Below are 5,431 nucleotides of genomic sequence, written 5' to 3'. Positions count from 1 at the left end.
TTCCGGACACGGCCAGAGGTGGGGGTAACCGGGTGTAAACGGACACTCGTCCGTTTACACATGGCTGCCCATAGACTTGCATTGGGCATCTGATCGGGTCTGCCTGAAAAACTGACAGGCGGCCAGATCAGAGCAGCCATGGGTCAGGTCAGTTACATGTAGAATCCTCTTTAAAAGATCAAACATTGCTTCAACTGCTTTCCTGGCAGTTATACTTCTTTCCATCTCCTGTCACTTGCTGGACCATTTTGTCTGCATATTAATGTGGAAACAAAAAAGTAATGTTGTTCTCTGTATCCTTTTTATTTTTACCATCATATAGTTATTATAACAATGTTTTTTTGTTATAGGGGACCTTGTAAGTACTGTGCATATCCTAGACACTTTTTTGGGCCTGATCTAGTAAAACGTCAAGCACTTTTGACTTTTAAGATTCCGCTTTTCCAAAAAATGAATAAACACCCAGATTGATAAAAGAAAAAAGCATATGAATATTTATATATTTTTTTCTTTTCTTTTCTTTTCTTTTTTTTTGCAAAGCGTTGCAACTGCGATCAATGGATTGTGGGTGCATTGCTCAGGCTCCTGCAGACTGTTCCTTCTAGCCCTCATCCATACCAAGGTACAGACTCTCAATGTTGGAATTCAATGGACTACAAGTTTAATGACCTACTACGCTTGGAACTAAAGGTGCACCGAAATGGAAATTTTGAGTCAGTGCCCAGCGCGGAGAAAAGAAACCAGGTATGCGCCGATGTATCGGCCGAAACATGGCTCTTTCGGCAATATGCCAAAAGTGCAATTTTTGGCCGATATGTTTCGGCGGCCGATATATCAGTGCATCCCTACTTAGAACCCTTTGTGCCACGGTGGCACACAAATTGTAGTCTCTCCATTCACAGATCCTGAGAATGTATGACACGGCTGTGTGGGCACAGCCATGCATGGCTCTGCTGAATTGAAAAGAAGCACCCCAATGATTCAGCTAAGTGAGGAGTAACATGGCTTGAAAAGTGGACTTGTTCTTTTAAGAACAATGACTCGCATAACATTTTGAGCTCTTATAAAGCTCATGTGTTGGGCCGTGTGGCGTGCCAACATCAGCTAGAGTCTGTGCCTTTTAGTCTTTTTAAATATCCAACACTTGGGGTGAGGATGCAACATACCATAAAGAATGATAGTCCTCTGTGGTGTATATAAGGATTGCCTTCTTTCTCTATGGCAGATCCATCCTTATCCCATTGCATATGACAGTCTTGTTATTTCTGTTTGCCATTTTTTCTCTGCAGATTCTTTTTTTTTTTAGTGTACAACAGCAATTGCTGTACCAGTATTCCATTTTTGAAACCATGTCTGTATATGCACAGGTGAAATAGCTTTTATCTTTCTAGTGTTTTTTTTTAATTTAGCTATACATGGCTTGATACCAGCAAGTGATGCAACCTGTTTGAGCTGTGGTTGCTGTAGTCGGGCTTGGTCTAGGTAGGCGTACAGTAGTTGCAGTTTGAAGGGGTTTTCCAATATGTCATAAAATCTTTGTGGATGGTAGATCACCACCTGTTCTCTTAAACTGCTTGGTCCCAGTGGGGTATGCAGGATGAGCAGATGTCTCGCCCCACCCCCCCACACATTAATTTTTTTCTCCAGGTGAGACACCCTCCAATGTGTGGCTACCTTAATGTCCTTTCACAGATGTTCTTGTGTTTCCATCCTATGTAGTAGTGCACACCTTACTGACAAAGCAAAGCTTGTACAGTTATGTAGGTTTTTCATGCTTGCTGAACTTTTCCATGAAGGAGACAGCAAAATGAACTATGTTCACAGTGACTTTAGCCCTTTGTTTCCGTTTGTGTGTGCTTATGCGTGCTGTCCGTTTCTGATGCAATGTGCTGTGTACACGTGTTATCTTTTATTAGGCTTAGTTTAGATTCTTAATATAATCTCACTTTCTAAAATGTTCCTCCTAACTAATGCTTTTGAGTCATAAATGTGAACGCTGAGCAGTTATTAACCACCCAACAGTTTTTAACAATGCTTCTTATTTTGGTGGGATCATCTCTTGAACAGCATTGTGGATGTAAGTTGAATTGCGCTTACTCCCCAGATGATTGGCAAATCTGTGTGTATGGCAAGTGATCATTTGGGTTAATAACCGTTCTTTAAATATTATATTTTATCTGAAATAAAATGATTTTATGGCAAGCTGCACAACCATTTTGAGTGATACTTCCCATTTTTGTAGGCTGTGAATGAATTAATATTTGTACCTAGATTGTGGGGGTTTTTTGGGGGGTTTTTTTCACCTTTTACTTCTGCTTCATGGCTAGATTCACTTTTGCATCATTGCTGTGCGAGTGATGCGTCGATTTAGAAAGGTTGCAAACCAAAATTTTAATGACCATGTATTGTGTCAAGCAGCCTCATTTCACCAGTGGGAGCAAGTGCATGACTACTGGTTTTAGAATAGGCAAGAAGTGTCAGGTACACATGAGCACTAGTATGTATGAGCAATTTTCAATTGTAAATGATTCCATGCAAGTAGAAAGTTCAAAAGCAATTTAAAGAAGAACTCTTGCCATGTTAAAAATGTACCCTTGCAGTGGGGCTACCACCGCAATGCAAAGGTTAAGTGCTCGTTTTGGTCTAGGGGTCTAAAGTAAAGAAGATATACTCACCTGATCCTCACTCCTGCAGCGTTGACCGGTCGCCCTCTCCCCCCTCAGCTCCGCTCCGGCAGTGCAATGTTCCTTGGTGTCCTCGCATCTAATGCAAGTCAGTAGACGTCACGGATCCTTAGACTGCTAGAAAGATGGAGAAGCTATGGGGACCGGTCTATCAGCCAGATGGGACCAAGGATCGTGACAGTATATCATTATTTTAGACCCTAGACCAAAATGAGCATTTAACACTTGCAGTGTGGGTTAGTCCCACTGTAAGGGTTAATTTTTTTTACATTGCCCGGCGCTGTTCTTTAATACTGCAGAACCAGCTTGGGAATCGTATGTCTTCTATTTTGATGACATGGTGGTGTGTCAGACAACATTTTGACCCCGTGTATTTTTTTTTATTTTTTTTTTCGAAGCCATGGCTTGTCTGTTATGCCAGCACAAGTTTGTTATGTAACATGTTATTTGATTCAGGATTCACTTTTTACATAAAACCCATGCGCAAGCATGAATGAAGTCAGGCTGTGGGGGTTATGACGTTTAACAAGGATCACAGGGACACCATATAGTAAAGTGTTGTATTATGAGAAGGTTAGAGAGCAGTGTCCATGGTAAAGGCAAATTTCATCTGGATAATGGATCTGGACTACTGCTTGGAGAACTGTGAGCAATACTAGTAGTTTCATTAGTCCCAGTTTAATAAATTAGCCCCACTACGTTTTATGGACATGCAGACATCTATTTTGAGTGCAGAGATTACTTTTTTTGCACCTTTTTTAAATGCACCATGGAAGCAGCATTTTACTTTATGGTGTCACTTGAAAAGGTCACAGCTTAGGGCTTGTTCACACCAAATGCAGATCAGATCTGCATGTGTTTCTGCACACGCAGTGCAGTGTGTTATGCTGCGTTTTTGATGCGTTTTCCGGGCCGGTTTTTAAAAATTTAAAATGGGCTTTCAGTGTGTTCCAAGGCGTTTGCATGCGTTTATGATGCGTTCCAGAGCAGGTAAAATAGGACTTGCTGCAGTTTTTGTACATGCTCTGGAACTGAACGCTGCGGTGTGAACTAGAGCCCAAAATACCATTGGAATATATTGGACACAGTTTTTTGATCCGGTCTGTAACTTCTCTGCTCCTGGAGCGCGCTTGGTGTGAACAAGCCCTAAATGTTGGGCGGGCTTTGAAGAAAATCCTGTGGGGGTTTTTTTTTTAATGCACAGATTTCCTTTTGTCTGTGAGCTGACTGTCAAAGCCCTGTGACCAGGAACAGTGCACATTCACAAGACTAACAGCTTTCTGTGTCTCCTTCCTCTGCCGGTCATGTGATTCATGCAATGCAGGAAACCCAATACATAGCACACCAACTGTATTTTGTGAAGGTAATGATCTCCGGGATGCCTTCATTTACATATAACATATCCTATATGGAGGCTACACACACTAAGCACTGAACGGAGAACTTAATTTCCTTATTGTAAACTCTTGATACAGTAAGTATATTCTCTTTTTTAATACTCAGCCATCAGGCTCCTAAATGCACTTTTGTGCCAGTTTTAATTTTTGTTATTTTTAAATATTCTATTACATGTAATTTTATCTGATAGATAAAGATTTGTAGGAAGCTATACCTGAAAATGTAATGCACAGCTATTTAGCTTCCAGCAAATATTTTAGTGTACTTATTGAAGATAAAGCCTTAGATTGCTATGTTACCATAACCTGTACTTTTAACTCTCCTGTCACACTTGTGCTTCTGCATTTTCATTGGTTTTAGCTCGTTTTTCACATATGTGTTTTTTGGTTTTTGCAGATGATTGTTAAAGTAGTATTTAAGTCGCTTTCACTTTTGTTTTTACATATATCTACTGCTAGCAAGCAGTAAATATATGCAAACATTTTTTTAAAAAGCTACCAAAGAGGTAAATACCTGTGTCTCCGCCGCTCGCTCCCAGCTAAAGATCTGGAGCTTTTCAAGCAGCCGTGCAGTGTGATGGGGCAGGCGCATGGGCAGTAGAGATCTTCAGGGGGGGCAGAGGAGAGAGACAGTGAAGTTAAATGCATGCAGCAGGGAGCGTGCACGTCAGGCAGACACCTTGGGACCCGAGGAGTCTGTGCTGGATCAGAGCCCGGTATCAGCGCTGGAGGGACTCCTGAAAACTACAGGAAAGAAGGTGATCAGATCAAGAGGCATCGTTTAAGGTAAGTCCTTACACCAGCATTGGGGGAGGGGTAAAAATTGTGACTTTAATGTCCCTTTAGCTTGCTAGGGGGTTGAGGGTCGTCGCAGTGAAATGCAAGAAAACAAATTTTTCATGCGCTTCTATTGAACACTATAAGACCAAAAAAACACACAGAGGGGAATTTATTAAAACTGGAGTAGACAGAATCTGGAGTGGTTGCCTATGGCGACCAGTCAGCGTCTCTTAAGTTTATTCCTTTAAGATGTAACAATGAGGCCCCATTCATACTGCGCAATTCGCAAATCGCGCATTTGACGCGCGATTTGCATTTTGCACGATATCGCGCAAATGCTTGCATCAAAAACCATTGAATCGCGGTAAAAAATCCGCTCCAAAAAGGGTCCTGCTGTAGCGACCCGCTAGCAGGACCCTTTGCCCCATTGCAAAGCATTGAAGAGCGATATCGCGGGAATTACCGCGCTATAAATCGCTCAATGTGAACGGGGCCTGAAAGAGAAAAGCTGGTTACGGTGCACAGCTTCTTCAGATTCTGCCTGCTCCAGTTTTCATAAATCCCCCCCCC

The 5,431-nt window shown here is 41.8% G+C and overlaps 1 long non-coding RNA gene across 1 annotated transcript in view; it reads left to right on the top strand.

The window, feature by feature from the left end:
- The first annotated feature begins 976 nt into the window (after positions 1 to 976).
- The window catches only part of LOC108794202, a 20,834-nt gene continuing 16,379 nt past the window's right edge, over positions 977 to 5,431 (top strand). Inside the window, exons 1-2 of the long non-coding RNA XR_001941696.1 lie at positions 977 to 989; positions 2,476 to 2,481. This is a non-coding gene — a long non-coding RNA (uncharacterized LOC108794202). The remainder of the gene's footprint in view (positions 990 to 2,475; positions 2,482 to 5,431) is intronic.

The sequence above is a fragment of the Nanorana parkeri genome, unplaced genomic scaffold, assembly GCF_000935625.1.
Source record: "Nanorana parkeri isolate BGI_ZX_2015 unplaced genomic scaffold, ASM93562v1 scaffold821, whole genome shotgun sequence".
Taxonomy (NCBI): domain Eukaryota; kingdom Metazoa; phylum Chordata; class Amphibia; order Anura; family Dicroglossidae; genus Nanorana; species Nanorana parkeri.
This window is presented reverse-complemented; position numbering and strand designations above follow the sequence as displayed.